This window comes from Meleagris gallopavo, chromosome 2 (genome assembly GCF_905368555.1).
Source record: "Meleagris gallopavo chromosome 2, MGAL_WU_HG_1.1, whole genome shotgun sequence".
Lineage (NCBI taxonomy): Eukaryota > Metazoa > Chordata > Aves > Galliformes > Phasianidae > Meleagris > Meleagris gallopavo.
In genome coordinates this window covers 20,715,001-20,732,089 of record NC_139405.1, presented here as the reverse complement: position 1 = coordinate 20,732,089, position 17,089 = coordinate 20,715,001, and the positions used below count along the sequence as shown (strand labels likewise).

The following is a 17,089-nucleotide window of genomic DNA, read 5'->3' as shown; positions in this document are numbered from 1 at the left end:
GGGCAAGTGCTCTACAGATATCAATAGTTGCACTGGAGATGACCTGTGTTGCACAGAATAAATGAGCTCTGACTACAGGAGCACAGACAGGCAGCCCTGCTGACTCCTGCTGAATAAACCTATTGCAAAGAGCAACATCCTTACAGGGCTCTCGGACTTATGGCTTCATCTAGTCCAGGACTCCTGAGAGCATTTTTTTACTTTATAACAGCATCATGCTGCTACATTGCAAAACATGGAGGGCATTTCTGATGTCTGCATTGCAAGCTTCACTCACAGTGTACATGTTTGGTGCTGTTTGACAGAGCCTTTGCTTTAATTCAGGAGCCAGTTCAGTGGTATTCAAACTAGATGGATACATCATAACTCCATGAGGCATTCAACTTCTTTCTTTCTTGCTGGTGGTGATGAGGTGCAGTAGGACACAGCAGTGCCTGCGGCATAGACAGGCAGGGTGCAAGCTGGCTGTCCTCAGCTCTACCTGAAAATACAAGGATGCTCTTCAGGTGTCCGTGGAGCCATCAACAAGCTTGTGCCAAAAATGATAGACCAAGAACTGTTCAAGTACGGCAATTAATCGGTCAAAACTTCCTCCTATTAAATCCCTGAGCACCACTTAGCCACACAATGGTCTCAGCACTGTCATGCTCCCCACACCACTGGGAGCAGACCCAGCCGACAGCGGGGCCGTGACACTCTGCCAGCTGTCCGGCTGCCTGCTGCACACAAAGTGACAGTAACTTACAGGAGCCAAAGGAAAACCAAACCAACACCAACTACACAAATATCCTCCCCTCCCTTCAAATTGCCATCTGCAAGAAAAGATTCCAGTGTTCGGACTTCCATGGAAAATCAATATGGTCTTATCTTTATGTTTTTTTTGGTTTTTTTTTTTTTGCTTTAAAAAAATACTTGGGTGACAGTATTAGGTAGCACTGTGAAAAACAGCTAAATATAGCTGTAGATCACGGTGGGTGTGAATGGAAAACAAAGGAGCCAGGAGCCGAGCTCCTGCTGCTGCTACGTCACTGTAACACCCATAATTATGTTGTTATGTGCACTGCCCACTTCAGTTCTATCTGGACACCACTTACCATGATAAAAATCTGATTAATGATATGCCATATAATCTTGATTTCTTTGATGAGCATTAACTTCTGTCTTGTACATTGTTTTTCAAAAAGACAGGAGATTTGTTTTGCTTCCCTACCACAGGGAGTTTGGATGGGTGAGCATACAGAAAATGATAAAAAAAGGTTTTTTGAAACTTCGTGGCTGGACTCAGTGTGCAAATACTTTGAGCTGCTTCTGAAGCATTGCTGTGTGTGAGTTCACCTCTCAAACACCAACACTGTAGAAAACATTTGTGCATAGAAATTCACCTGGACTCAGGGCATGTCTAGCTCTACGATCGCTGCTCCTTTTTATCCCTTTCTTTCAATCTTGGCATGCCGTGTATCAGCTAAAGATGTTTCTGACAGAAGCGCTATATTTCCTATTAAGACATTAGCACATAGGGGAAATAAAGCCTCAGCTCCATTGACCAGCAGAAAAATTCCCAGGCGGTCTCTTGCAGAGACTCTATTTTCACCCTCTTCTTCTCCCTCACCTGCGACAGGCATGACTCTGCCTAAAGGGGTTTTGGCCACAACCAGCATTGAGCAGGAGCAGCCATGGGGCACTGATTGTAACACATTCCCACAGGATGCACACACTTGCACCTCAGGTGCTGCTTCTGATGCCTCCATCGTTCCCTCTTGACCATTTCTGCCCAAAAAGTCAGCACAATACACTGCTACCAATGCATTAATGCTTGCACATTGTGAAGGATTATTTTTAAAGATCTAGAAAGTGAGAGGGGCAAAAACAGAACAGGCAAGAAAGTGCACCACAAGCAATGCTCTCCAAAATAGTTTTTTTCATTTAGATAAATGAGTAGTCCCAAATCCTCTGCCTTATTATGTCTTCAGCCTGTGAGTTATCCTAATTGGTTTGTTTCCCAGTTTACCAGCAAAAATCCTCAAGATATTTCTAAGACAACAGTTAAACATCTCATTTTCATCTACAATAGGGGAAAGCTGTACTGCCAACAGCTTGTTCTCAGAATTCCACCTTAAAACAGTTTTAGTACCACCAGACCAGAAGGGTTTGATGCCAAAGAGCTGTTCTGTCCTATTGAAAGCAGAGAATGGCTTCCTCTGCAATATGTACAAAGAGCAAGGAAATTTACTCAATTAATGTGAAACACAAAATGGCATCTGCCATCTGGAGATGCACACAAAAGCCATGGGCAGTCAAACACTTCTTAAGACTTTGGCATGTAAAATTAACATATTTTAAGACTTAAAGGGACATGTGAACTCCTACTCTGAGAGTATTTCATTTTTCTCATGGCAAAATAAAATAAAGAAGCAAACATTTCACATGCAGCACCCCAGAAACTGCAGTGTAACAACATATAAAAAATTGTCCATGGCACCAAGACCACCATTTAAATTCTGCTGGATGGGAAAGGAGCAATTATTTATACAAATTTACATTTTTAAACACTGAGCAGAAAGATGATTTCACTATACTTTACTTCTGTTCAGTGCATGTGAGAAGTGTGTAAAATGGGTTCCCTTCACCTCAGTTGTTTTTAAGCATCCTTTTCTTAAACAAAATGAAGTAAGTTTGGCTCAAAGTGCTCTCTTTTGTGTACAAGGCACAGTGCTTTAAAAAAGCACACGACATATGGTATCTAAGTGGTCACCACCATAAATTATTCAACCTCTGTGCACTCATCAAACATAAATCTAACAAAATGCAAAACCCGAGGCCTTCCCGCCAAGCATGCGGCCACAGATCCTTGTGGCACACATTTGGTCCCTGGATCCAAAATGTTCACCCAGGCACCCACAGGGAGACACAAATCTACCACTTTGATGGGCCAACACACTGCCGGTGTCTCAAAAATTTCCCTCATGCCTTGTGCTAGAAAAAAAAGTGAGATAAGCAGAAGAGAAAAGGGAAAACAGTTCCTTTCTTACTTAGGATGGAGGCTGTGGCTCAGCAGTGATGTACTCCACAACTTTGCAGTGATTACCATAAGTTTCTTTCAGCAGATGCCTCATTTCTTTTTAAAGCCCAGAAGTGACTGTTTGTGAGCATGTGGGAAAGCTGCCTCGCAGAGGAATTCAGAGCCAAGGACACCAAACCTGCAAACATTACTCATGTAAACTGTGATAACACAGCCACTGCAGCACACAATAGGGCCATACATATCGCATGCATTGATTCCAATGTGTAGGAAAAGGGTTGCAATAAGCTCGGTGGGGTTGGAGTATTGGGAAAGGAATGTGTGGTGAAAACTTTTAAAGTAGTATCTGTCACTCGCTCTGCAAGTTTGATGTTTTATCTTGACAAATATTTGATTTTTTCATATAATTGTGTTGGAAATGACCCTTAAAATCCAACTCCCCTGCACTGAACAGGGACACCTACAGTTTGATCAGATGTTCAGACCTGGTGCAGCCTGACCTTGAGTATCTCCAGGGGTGAGGCATCCACTAGCTCTCTGGGCAACTTGTGTCAGTGTCTCACCACCCTGATTGTAATAAACTTCTTCCTTATATCCGATCCAAATATCTCCTTCCATTTGAAACCATTTTCCTTGCCCTATCACAATGACCCTGATAATGCATCTGTCCCCTTCCTTCTTATGGCCCCCTTCAGATACTGAAAGACCCCTATCCCAATTTTTACCAATCAGTTTTTCAGCTAAAGTCCTACCGAGGACAACCCAGTAAAAAAAGTCTAACACACAGCAGAAGATGCAAAAGTCATCACTGCAGCACCAATCTGCAAGTAGCTCTTACATTTGATGCTACATTTTAAAAAAATAAAAATAAAAATAAAAAATAAAATTAAAGAAGAATGTACACCAAATTGCATGCTCACCAGAAGGGAACTGCAGGGCCACCCACATGGATTTGTGTCTCATTCAGAAGCACAAGTTGTGAGTTGCCAGGTTCCCAAAAATGCATTAAAGCACCATTTAAATTTTATTTGTCCGCCTGTTGATTTGTGCTTGTGTTTCTGAGTGCGTGTGTGAAGGGAGAACCAGAGACAGAGGGAAGAAAATGAGTCATGCCTGACAATGTTACCATGCAAATGGCCGTAGCTGGGGGCTTCCCTGGGGGAATCTGCACTGCCACAGCACACTGCACAACTCTGGCTGCCCTGCAATCTCAGGGCGGCAGAGAGTCCTCCCGTGTGAGCTGCAGTGTCTGGAACAGCACTCTGGAAAGCTCTGGGACAAAGGCTGGGAGCAGAGCCTTCAGCCCAAGACTTTTCCAAATCACTTGTGCCACACAACTCCCACATGATCCCTTCCGATGGCCGAATCCCACTGTGCAGAAGAACCCACCATTAACAACACTGATGCAAAGGTCTCTGTGTTAAAAATAAAAACCAGAGCCTTAGCAGAAAGGAGAAGGGTTCCTGGGTGAGGAGCGTGAGCCCTGCCAGTGACAGCCCTGGAGTGCAGCATGACAGAGATGCTGCTGGATCCGACAGCTGGGGGCCGAGCTGAGCTCTGCAGGCATGTCACAGGGATGACATCCCACGGCTGCAAGGCCGGGGCCGCCAAACCTGCTGGCGGCCAATCCTTGGAGTGTCACTTACATGAGCGCCGAAGTCGTCTCCTGGCCCACCCTTCAGGACAGAGATAAGATGTCAGCATCAGCTAATGGGAAGTGACAGGAAGAGATAAAAGGGATGGGGATGGAGGGAAGGTTTGGAGTTGGGAAGACATTATTCTTCCCTCTGATGCCAACCATGCTAACTATTGGTCTGAGTTATTTAATGAGTGGTTTGAGCATTTACTTTCATCCATTTTTGCGTACACTAGGTTTTTTCTACAAATGTGCATAACACTGTTAACCTGCATCTTTTTAAGCAATCTTACATGGCAATCCGTTCAGTCTGGCGGGAAAAGCATTGCCCTTCTAATGAAAAAAAGAAAGGTTTTAATTAGGGAAGAAGATTGCAAAGTGTCTTTGTTCATCTCCTCCCCCAGTCACAGCCTTCCATCTGGCAGGGGAACACATTACCAAGACATCTGAGCATCTTACACAACAAAATCAAAAACCCAGACCACAACAGGCAGGTATCGAGTTTCTGGCTGTCCTCCCTGTACAGGGCACAAAATCCTATGTCAGCCTCAGCTCGGCAGCACTGCAGAAACCTGTTTCACTTCACAGAGTCCCATGGAGCTCTCTGAGAGAGGTGTAGGCTGGCAAGTGATGCTTGTCTATCGGTGCTGCTCTGTGCCATCTGTGCCAGGGCCGTGTCACCTCTGCTGCCCCATACAGTGTCTGTGTCCTGCACACAAACAACCACCAAAGCTTCCCAAACTCACAATGCTTTCCAAAGCTTTTGCCAAAAAGCACAAAAACCTGTAGCCAGCGTAGCTGAGCATTTGATAACAAGCGCAGTTTCTTCTGCTTGACATATTTTCCTGGTGTATTTGTTTGTAAAGGTAGAGATAAGTACCGTAACACAATCTGTTCTTTAATATCGGAGGCAAAGGCAAACCACGAGTCACTAGCTACAACAGTTGACAATATTTGTGAGGCAGCTGCAGGCTTGTGTTTCGGTTTTTAATCCCATACGGAGCCTGATCCTGAAAACCCTTCTTCCCTCTAATGACCCCTGGCTGCAGTAATAACAAAAAGCAAGAGCTGGTGTAACAGGAAAAAGAGATGAGGCTCCGATTCTTCCTGCAGAGTCCATAGTGTTGGTTTCACTAAAGATAAGGAAGCACCCATGTAACAGAAACAGCGTTCTGCCCACGTGTAGAAATTTGACAGTCAGCTACAGAAAACTCAGTCTTAAAAAAGTCTTAAGAATAATTATTAGAAATCGTAGCGAAAATAACACGCATCAGCCTTGATTAGTTAAATGAAAAAGCTGCCTTAAATTGATAGTTTAAAAACAGGAAAATTAGCGGTATGATGAAGTATGAATGGCTAATAAAAATAATTTTGCTACAACAGATTAAGGTTCAGATAAAGGTCACAAAAGAAACTGATTGAGGAAACCTGACATTTTTTGCTGGGACTCTGTAGATGTTTCAGCAATGCTGCTTCTGCTGAAAAACAGCCTCTTCATAAGGAATTGCACTGCTGCGGTTAATAAAGAGTTGGCACGTATGTCTACCCCCAAATTTCAGATAAAATATAAATTGTGTACCAAGAAAAAGGCAAGTTCCCTGTGCGATATTTATCCTTTCTGGCTGTGGATGCCTCCAGAAGATTCTTCCTTGATCACAGGTTGAGAGTTGAGTCTTGGGTCTGTGGCTGCAATCTGAAATTCAGCGCTTCCAGGGGAGAGACTTGCAGGAATGGCAACGTCTGTCTTTGTTCACACAGACACTGCTGCAAATGGGATACGGACCACACCTCCAAACTATGGGCACAGATAACCTCGGAATTCCAGGCAAGATGCAATCTTTTGCATGCATTTGTCTTCTGAAAATTGCTACTTTCTTGTTAACCCATTTGGCCAAAGAGGCCAAAGAGTTAAGTGCAAGTGCTAGCATAAATCACACATCCATTTCATCCTGCTAGTGTAGAGGAGAAGGTGGGAAGGACCACAGGTTGTGATACCAAGTCTGTAAGTTGGTCATCATAGGGGTGGGGATGAATATGTATTTCAGACTGGATATTAGGAAAAATTTCTTCTCAGAAAGAGCAGTGAGGCAGTGGCACAGGCTGCCCAGGGGGGCGGTGGCGTCACCATCCCTGGAGGTATTCAAGAGGCATGTAGATGTGGCACCGAGGCACATGGTTAGTGGCTATGGTGGGAATGGGTTGGCAGTTGGATTAGACGATTTTAGAGGTCTTTTCCAAACTTAATGACTCGAAGTTTCTATGACAATAGGGATGGGATGTTCTTCTGTTATGTTTCTTTTTTTTTTTTTTTTTGGCTCCCAGGCTGGTACTTTGCTCAAGGAGCAGCTGGCTCGTCTGGTTTGCAATGGAGCTGCCTTCATGAGCATGAAGCTGCTTCTCCGTGCCACAAACTCTTGCCACAGATGTGACCCCAGGCCTGGCAGGGTTGGCAAGCTTGTGAGGGAGCTGTACAACTGGGCAGCCCTGTCCCACAGCACACCCAGCTGCATTCAGACGAGCTGTAACAGGTTCAGCAGCGGCACCTTTTCTGTTCCTAAAATAAAGGAACTTCTGTCTTGCAGAGCCCAAAGCCCTCGCTGAAAGATTGAAAGGAGAACGGGCGGATAGGACAATGGGGCTGTGTGCGATGTTTAGGGTTTGTTTGTTTGGATCGTGGTAGAAGGGATTCACATGGAGCAAAGAACACTGACACTCGGAGGAAAATAAGTCCTCAGTTTTAGAAAGGACAGTAGCTTCCAAGCAACAGGACTCAGAAAGTCCAAGCCCTAAAGATAGACGACTGCCTCAGGAATCACATTTTTATTAGTACATAAAACACATGTCACTTTACCATGAGTATCTGAAGCACAGAGTGAAATAACCCTCCAGTGGTGAAGTCAATATTTAAATCGATATCTCTGGTAAGGAAAATATCTTACTCATTGATACAGATTGGATTTTTTTTTCCTTATGAATCTCTCAGGAGGTAAACAGTGCATCTCTCTTGTAAGAGCAACCGAACAGCACAGCCAGGCAGGTCTAATCATTCCTAGAATCTAACAGCATGATGCTCTGAAGTTATTAATGTTGTTACAAATGCCATTTGACCTTTATGTTAAGGACGTATTTCCTCTCCAGAAGAAGGCACCTACATTATTTTCGTCATGGCTCTACCAAGTGTGAGCCATTGGTAACTGCAGGTAACTTGGGTCACAGCGCAGGGCACTGTGGGATGAGATGTTTGTGCAGGTCCCTGTTGGTCCCATAAGAGATATCAGTGTTTTCATGCTAGCTGCTGCCACATCCTCCCTTTCCATGCACTCTAGGGAAGCCACACAGAACCATAGAGAGGACTGCAGGCTGCTGAGGGCAGGAGGAGGGGCAACATGGACACCATGCCCCAGCAGCATGTTAACACCTGGACTAGAGATGTACATTGCCTTACAGTGCTGTCTGTCATGGGCAGAAGTACAGCACTCTGAATGCTGAGTGCTGCTCCCCCAGTTCACTGTAAGCACCTCTCACTAGCTCAGGCTGTCTCGTTTCCTCTCCTTTCAGCTCTTTGATAGTCTGGTTCCTTTCTGCAGCAAGACACAACCCTGAAACAAGGGGAAAAGATCATCCAATTTCCCAGTCTGATGGCTGAGGCATTTTTGTGGGAGAAAGGAGCCAAAACTTTGCCTGCCTTCAGGACGAGGAAAGTGTTAAAAGCACATTTCCCCCCGCTAGGATGGACACCCTCACTTGTAGGCTATCCTATGAAAGATGGGAACTGACACCACCATGAGGACATCTTGCAAAGAAAGCAGAACTGAGTGCATTTCTGCCAGAGCCCCTAGGCATGGAGGAGGCACATGCACTGGCCCCTGGTGGGACTTCCAGAGAGCACCATTCCCCACTGTCCCTTACTTGGGCACAGAGGCAGCACTCAGAGAGTGGCCCTGGAGTGGGATAAGCTGCAGTGGCAGCTTGCACACAGATACCTACAGCCACCCCATGTTCTGCTTCAGGCTCCCAAATCCTTTGGCTTATTCAGTACCTACGGAACATCCCAAGCAGCTGCATCCTGTTAAAATAAACAGTGTAGCCTCGAGGCTACTGTTTTAAATTGTTACTAGATGCCTCTCAGCTCAAGAAAAAAAATACTCCTCCATCCCTTGCAGCACTGCATCCTTAAAGGTGACAGATGATATACATTCTTCGGATCATACGGACGATTTTCACTAGGGGAGGAAGGCTTCTTAAAGCTGTCACTGTATAATGTAAAAATACATTAATTTGGTTCAAGAAAAAAAAATCATCAAAACTGTTTCCCCCAGGTTATAATCCCTCTATAGAAATATCCTCTTCTCTCTTAAAAACACAATCAACAGAATGTAAACCTATAAAGCCAAACAACGTTTCTGCTCAATAGCAGTTTGATTATTCAGCAGGGTGAAGTATGGTTTTAAATGACCAAATGTGCTTTTTCCTCCCTGCTTCACGACTTCAAACTTCTTCAGATTTTTCATACAAGTACCAGGACAGCGCAGACCACGGCACATTGTTATGTGCCTCTAACCCCTACCCATACAGGCTGCTGAAACAGTTGGGTTTTCAAGCCACAGTGGCTCTGGCTAAGAGTCATCCCTCTCCAGCAGCTCTAGTGATAGAGTTTATGGAAGAAAGGCTGTGTTGGGATGAGTTGTTGCACAACATTGTGCATCTCCAAAGTCTCCATATAAATGAACCACCTGGACAGCTCCCCGATGTTGCCTTTAAACTCTTATACAGCATTACAGCATTACAGTAGCATGCTTTGGTTAGAAAACACAAAAACTGCTTGGTGAGGGAAGCAGAGGCTGATGTAAGCTAACCATACTGAGTATAAACCTCTACTGGAGGAACAGAGATGGAATTAAACCAGCTCCCACCTCACAGTCTACATTTGTGAGAGTTTTGTGTTTGACTTCTGAAGAGATGTGGTGTTCCCACCTCCCAGAGGTATGATGCTGTGAAAATCCCATCTGACAAGGGGCAGAGGGTTTCCTAAGACACAGGGCCAGACCCCTCCTCAGCAGGGACAAATGAAGGGACTAACGAGCCCATGGCTAGAGCTGCCAGAGCCCATGGTTTGCTGCCATTAGTGTCTGTGGGGATCCCTGTCCCAGCAGCGTTGGTATTGTACCCTGCATGGCCTTGGGGCTGTGGCTGGATCTGGCCAACATCTGACATTCATTGATGATTTGTCAAGGGAGAATTAAGGGAAGATTGGGATGGTGTGTCCAAAGGATTATCATAGAACCACAGAATCATTAAGGTTGGAAAATACCACTAAGGTCATCATGTCCAACCGCTGACCCATCCCCACCATGCTCATTAACCATGTTTCTCAGTGCTACATCCCCACACACATCCGTGGATGGTGATTCCACCACCTCCCTGGGCAGCCTGAGCCAGTGCTTCACCGCTCTTTGTGAGAAGAAATGTTTCTTAATGTCCAACCTGAACCACCCCTGGTGCAACTTAAGGCCATAATGTCATAGTAGGTTTAGAAAGGGATGGAAAGAAATGAGTAAATGTCCACTACCAAATGGACACTGAAACTATCTCATTGCCCCTATGTATAGCTCTGATGTAGTGGACCCAGTCCTGCATTGCCTAGCTCAGTAAAGCACAAAGGGTTAATGTTAACAGGGACCTAATGGGGTTTGGGAACTGGTTCCCAAGATTTACACAATGGCGTGAAAGCTGAGCTGGACATGAGGTGATCCTCACTGGACAGGCAAACTTAGTGGCCAATGTTTCTCTGTCAGCCTTTTCCCATGAAAAACACCGCACCTTAGGTACTACCAAGTGCTAATTTGTTAAGAAACCCTTAATTGAGTGACAGTTAATTATTGACAGATTTGAACTACTTTATCTCTCAATCAAAACCTGGCTCTGTCCCAAGGGGCAAGCAATTTAACAGCCACAAAAGGTAAATCTGGCCACGTGCAAGCTTTTATGCTGGGGCCTGATGCTCTCCCTCCCCCATGCCTGGCTTCTGCTAAAATTTCTCTCTGAAGGAGCCAATGATCCCTGGTGATCAGCAGCCCACGTCAAGGTGCTCACCTGCTTACCCCACTTGGCAGAGTGGGAATTGCCAAGGGGACATCCATCTGGAGCTCCCTGAGATAAGAGGTGTCCAGTGCTAATAAACAGGCTTCCTCTACACCTCAGCAGGGCCTTCCTTTTCCAAACACTCTTCCTTTATTGTTGAAAAATGATTTTTTCCATTTACTCAGCCATCAGCATGTCTTTAGTGGTGGGGGAGTGCTAAGGAAGAGAAGAGGAGAGGAGAGAGAGGAGAGGAGAGGAGAGGAGAGGAGAGGAGAGGAGAGGAGAGGAGAGGAGAGGAGAGGAGAGGAGAGGAGAGGAGAGGAGAGGAGAGGAGAGGAGAGGAGAGGAGAGGAGAGGAGAGGAGAGAGAGAGAGAGAGAGAGAGAGAAGAGAAGAGAAGAGAAGAGAAGAGAAGAGAAGAGAAGAGAAGAGAAGAGAAGAGAAGAGAGAAGAAGAGAAGAGAAGAGAAGAGAAGAGAAGAGAAGAGAAGAATGAACATACCATTAGAAGCAGTAGGAATAGCAGCTGTATTACCGTCATTCACTACAATATTGCCAAACATTCATAAATGCTTTATGCAACCTAAAATGTAATGTCCGAGGGATAGGTATCCCACTGAGGTTAATGAATGAATGAGGTGCCCTTGAAGGTTAATTTGCACAAACAAAAGGTCAGGGGACATCTTCAAAACAAAATATTGATGAAAGCAAGTTAAATGTTTTGACTTGAAGGAGACATGAAGGATTAAAAAGCAGAATAGAGCAGTATGGATAAGAAAGGAACAGGAAAGAAAAAACACCACCTCCAGACACAAAGGAAATGGTAGAAACATATCTGAATCAGCTAGTCATCTGCTAACAAGCTGTAAAGATTTCCAATGACAAGTTGTCACATTAGTTTAGTGAAACTGAAGCAGCACTTATCCCTTTTCCTGTGCTTAATCTCTCAGCGCACTGCACAGAAACATGCTACCACGTTTAATAGGATTAGTTTGAGTCACTTTCTCTTCTCTGGAGGTTTTCCTTTTTTTTTCTTTTCTTACCCCCCTTCTCCTTTATTTTTTTATTTTTTTTTATTTTTTAACAGTTTCCATCAATACCACTTTCTTGAATTAAATTGCACTGTGCTGAGGCACCTCTGGTGCATCCTCCTCCAAGGGTTTATCTGCAAGGAGGGGCTGAGGAAGTCTCAGACCCCGCAGCAACGCACACCCGCACCCAGCGCTCCTCTGCCCCACACACGCGCTGGTGATGCTCCCTGGATAAATTCACAGAGGCGTAAATAAAAGCAGAATCAGGCCCTTGTGACGGGGGGTGTTCTTTACACACGAAGTGCTTGGATATACTTCACCCCTTTAAAAATAAAGAAAAAGAAAAGAAAACCGGCAAAGCTCTCACACAGCTCTTCCCCTCACTCCGAGTGAGCAGACACAGCGAGGAGAGTGATCAAAGAAAAAGCACTTCCAACAGTGAGCCCTTGTCACTTCCAATCCTGTTGCCATCCTCCAAAGGGACGGGGGGATCACCCATGGCCAAGGGCACGTTTCAAAAGTTTTCCTAAGTTTCTCGCATCTGCTTTTTTTTTTTTTTTTTTTTTTTTTTTTTTTTTTTTTTTTTCCGCTAGAAGACAGAGATGCGAATGCAGAGCTGTCAGCTCGCAGCGCTCATTTCCTCGTCAGAGGCACTAGAATTTGGAGAAGGATTTATTTCTGAGGGGCCGAAGCTCGCAGCTGAGCACAGTCTGTAGGCTGTAGGAAACGCGGCGCCGTGATCCGAACTTTGTGACAAGCAGCAAAACGAGGGCAGGAGCGGAGCCCCCACACCTGAGCGTGGCTTTGGATCCAAACTTTATCACTGTGAATTACCTGGGGGCGGGAGGAGGTAGAATCCCAAGCGCTTACCATTCAGGCAGCGGCAGGGTTACTCTAAAAACTGCTGTGCTGGGACGTGAGGAGAGTGCGGGGCGGGAGGACGGCATCTGGCAGAGCGAGGTGGGGCCGGGGGGGCTGCGTGCCCCTAGGACAGCCCGTGCCTCAGTTTCCCTTCGCTCCTCATTTGGTGACTGCGTTTCCTCGACAGCGCTCGAAGAGACGCTGAGCCCCGAAAGTGACAAGGTACTGTCAGGGGCTGCTGTGTATGTATAATCGGCACAGCGCGGCTTCACATTTACGCGGATCTCGGTGTCCTTTAAAAAATAACAATAATAAAAGGGGAAAGAACTCAAGCGGGCTTATCTCCCCCCGCATCGCTCAGTCCCGCAGCGCTCCCCGCTCCGAAGGATCCTCCACGTGTAATCGGGCTGACTCCCGGCGCCCCCGTTTCTAAGGACGGCCCCAAAGGCGCGGCTCCCGCAGCGGATGGGGGGCACCTCCGCATCCTCCCGGCCGGGACTCCCCGTCCCTCCCCGCCGCTCCCCGCGCACGACGCGGTTCCCTCTCCCTTCATTCCTCGTGCAAACTTTCGCTCGGCGCCGGCAGCGGGGAGATGCCGCGAGCATCCCCGTTTCTTCCACCAAAAATCATTTTCTCCCAGAGATTTAAAGCGGCCGGCAGCGGACTGCCGCTACAGCTCGGGACGGGACAGAGTTCCCCAAAACTTTGGGAGCGCCGTTCGCTCGGCCCTTCCGCTCCGCGACGCACCGCGACGCTGCGCTCCCGGACCCCCCGCCCCCCAGCGCCGAGCCCCGGACCCACGCGCGGGAACCCCGAGCGGCGCAGCCCCACCGGGGCCGACTTTCCCCGGAGTTTCCCCCCGTCCGGTCCGGTCCGGTCCGGTCCGGTCCCGTCCCGTCCCGTCCCGTCGGCCCCACGCAGGTGCGCGGCCGCGGCCACCTTCCCGCGGGGACGGGGCGGGCCCGGCGCTCCCCCCGCCGCCCCCTCGCTCCTCTCCCGCTCCTGCCAAGTGCTCCCCGGTCCCCCCCCGGCCCGTCGCAAGGAGCCCTCCGATTGGGCGACGGGCCGGGCTCACGTCACCCGGCCCGTGACGTGTAGTCTTCCTGTTTCCTTCAGCTGTGTCTTAAAGTAAATCTTGTGGCGGTGCGGAGCGCTCGCTCGGCTCGGCCGGCCCAGCCCAGCCCTGCCCCTGCCCCGCTCCGCGCTCCGCGCTCGCTCCGTGCCCGCTCCGCTCCGCGCCGCCCCCGCGCCGCGCACACCCCGGCCCCGCGCCGCCCGCGTTCGCCCTCCCTTCGCCCAATTACAATATTCAGCGGCCGCGCGTGCGTGCGCGTGTGTGTGCGCGCGCGTGTGTCTGTGCGTGTGTGAGTGTGTGTGTGTGTGTGTGTGCGGTGTGCATGTGCCGGGCCGCCTCGCTCTCTGTCCAGCGGCAAAAAAAAAAGAGGCTCAGTTTCGTCGCCTTTGCACGGAGTAAGTATGCTCTCTTCCTTTCCTCACCGCCTTATTTTCCCTTTTCTTTTGCTTTTCCAATCCTTTTCTTTTTTTTCTTTTTTTTCTTTCTTTTTTTTTTCTTTTTTTTTCTTTTTTTTTTTTTTTTTCCGCTAGAAAAATAACGAATAGCGGCAAAACGCCGCTCCCGGCACCGCGCTCCTCTTCCCGAGGAGCGAAACTGCCGCGACTTCACCCCCGAGCGCCGGCGGTTCCCCAGGCAGCGCTCCGCGAGGGACGCGCACTGCGGGCGATGCTGCCCCGCCGCTCCCCCCGCCCCGCGGCTGCGTTTTGTTCCGTCTCCGCAGCGCTTCTCGGGGCTCCGCGGCTCCGTTCTGTTGTTCGGTGCTCCCTCCGAAGTTCCCCATTACTCGCTTTAAACTCCTGCGAGACTCCCCTTTGTCTCGTTTCTTGCCGCCCGGCTTTTTGTCTCCCCGGTTTGCCCGTCCTTTGCGTGTCGCCACTTCTCCTTTTTAACACCGGCCGGGAGGGGCAGGGACTTTTCAGTCTCCTTCTCCTAATCGCGGTCACTTTTGCGTTCCCGACGCCGGGACGAGCCGCGGGGTGCGGGAGCGGAGCGGGGCGATGGGTACCGAGCGACCGGGAGGGATGGGAGCGCCGAGATGGGCACGGGAGGGGGGTGAGCGCTGCCGGTCGGTCGCTGTTCGCCGTGGCGGGGGGCTTTAACTTTCCCCTTTCCCCGTGACGGAGATCTTCGGGGCTTTTGCCGGCCGGGAGCGCTTTGCCGCGCGTCGAAACGGAGTTGAGGCGGGGTGCGCTCGGGGCAGCCCTCGGGGTGGGGGGAGCCCCGGGACCAGGGGGCGGCGGGCGGGGGGCCGGGCCGGGCAGGTGCCGGCCGAGGGGAGCCCCGAGGAGCGCCGCACCCGGCCCGGCCGCGGAGCACGGCCGTGGGAGCGCCCTCCGCCTCTCCCCGCCGGAGCGCCGCCGCTCCGTTTCGCGTTCGTTTTCCGTGCGGCTCACCTTTAGCGGCGGTGAGCGCAGGGGGCTGGACGGAGTATCACCTATAGGAGAGGTATCGGCAGCCCGCAAGTTGGGCTGCGGTAAGAAGTACACCGCGGGCGCTTTTTGCTTCCCGTTAAATTATCGGCAACCTGCGTCCCGACGGCCGGAGCGTACGCAGCCAACTTCCCTGCCGGCTGCTCCGAGGCCTCTCGGTTTGTACTTTTTATGTCTCAGTGTGTCTTTTTATGATCAGCTGATAGATGAGGGATTAAGTCCTAAGAACTTTTTGAAATAGGAGTTTAATTTGGTTCGGGGGAGAGCTGTAAACGCTGCCGTGGGTAGGCTCCCCAGATTGGTTTATTCTGTCTAAGGGATGGCTGCGCTAACTTGTTGTGGGGCTCTGGTGTAACGGCATCGTGGAGCGTGGGGGAAACCCTTGGAGAACTTGGGCTGAGTTGGTGACAGGAATCTGCCGTGCAGCCGTGTCAGTGCTGTCTCTGAGTTATTTTCTTCTTGGTCAGTGAAATAACAAGGAGCAAGCTGGCAGAAAAGGAGGAAAACATGTTAATTTCACAAACAGCTCAGTTTCCTTCTCGTTGAAGGAACCTTTCTCCCAGAAGTGCAGGTGGTTGCAGGAGGGCCGTCATCTCCCCAAACCATAGGCCTAAAGTTGGGAGATGCTGACCCCCACCTGCCAGTTTGCTCCCAGCCTGCACGGTTTGGGCTGTAGGAAGCGTGGGACTGCGGGGCCGGGCCCTGCTGGCCACTCTGGGACAGGCTGAAGGTAGTGTAGTCTTGGAGTTAATCGCCTTCTGAATTTTACTTCTTGTTATGGGGAAATCCTAATGAAGCAGTTCTTGCTACGAGAAGAGTTGCTCATTATTTCCGCCGTGTTTCATGGTATGTCCCAGCTAGGGGAGTTAGATAAGCCTTGATCCCAAGAAAACTTGTGCCAAAGCCCTACAGAGAAAGGTAGTACTTTTGTTAGTTGTTGAAGTGATTTCAGCGCTCAGCAGACCTATGGGGAAGAAGTATCATCTGCTCTCAGATTCTCGCTCTGGTTTTGTCTGGGCAATGCTGTTGACTGCAATAATTTCATCGTGTTCTTCCTGACTGCTTCTGGCAAAGCCATGCCCAACGCAGTGCCTTGGAGTGAAAGATCTGCATATTTCTGGTAGCAGGAGCATGGTGAATTCCTTGCGTGGTGTTGGTGTCGTGAGCTGACATAGGGCAGGCAAACACCAGACCTAAGAGTTGTTGACTTGCAACAAGATAGGGACAATTTCAGCTCTACGAACTTAGATCTCCTTGTGTTCAGCTGTGAATATTTGCTAGGCTTATCCTTTTGCTCTTGTATTCCATGGCTCTTTCCTATCACTTGGGCACCTCAGGTTAGACCAAGTCCCTTCGGTGCGGCTAGGTAGAGTGTGATCAAAGTGAAATATCCTTTATATCTCCTAGGTATATGAATGAATCTGGGAGAAAATGATCTGCATCTTTCTAGGGAGTTAATAAAATTGATTATGGAAATCGATTCTGTAATAATCGATTAAATATCTAATGTTCTATTCCTCTCTAAAGATCATTCTAGCCAATGGATTGGGAGCAGTGACTCTTTGATATGTAGGAATTAATCCGTTCCTGCTTAACATGTCAGTGCATGTCCCATGGATATACAATAAAACCATTAGGAAGTTCTTTATAGCTGCATTTTAATCAAATCTCCTTAAACAAAAGTTTCAAAAATAAATTTGCAAATAAAATAGCGCAAGCTATTTTTTTGGGTGGACTCGGGAAGTGCTGAGGCCCTTGTTGCAGGTCTGGGCTGCATGAGAATGGAAAACATTCGGTGTCCGAGGAAGCCGCACTGTGTGCGTTGGGGCCTGAGATGCAGAGTGTGAATTTAACACAAACTGTATTTGGCAAGTAAGGAGTATCAAGGGTGACATGTCGAGCACATTTAACCTTCACAAATCTCAGGCTATGCAAACCAGAAAGAAATACAGCTTACA

General features: G+C 48.4%; 1 protein-coding gene and 1 long non-coding RNA gene across 4 annotated transcripts in view; one reads left to right on the top strand and one right to left on the bottom strand.

Annotated features, from left to right (window-relative positions):
- Nucleotides 1-6,996: 6,996 nt before the first annotated feature.
- On the bottom strand, nt 6,997-13,610 carry LOC109365901 (uncharacterized). Its single transcript, XR_014881951.1, has 4 exons — nt 13,428-13,610; nt 12,636-12,919; nt 10,749-10,952; nt 6,997-8,908 (listed from the first exon to the last, which is right to left on the bottom strand). It is a non-coding gene; the product is annotated as an uncharacterized LOC109365901 (long non-coding RNA).
- Nucleotides 13,611-13,726: 116 nt separating this feature from the next.
- The window catches only part of PROX1 (prospero homeobox 1), a 47,508-nt gene continuing 44,145 nt past the window's right edge, over nt 13,727-17,089 (top strand). For 2 of the 3 annotated variants that reach the window (XM_085219252.1, XM_085219250.1), the window contains exon 1: nt 13,727-14,096. The gene's annotated coding sequence lies outside the window, so the exon portion shown is untranslated. Of the gene's footprint in view, nt 14,097-14,940 lie in introns of those variants that run through there. The other variant, XM_085219251.1, reaches the window with a different exon arrangement.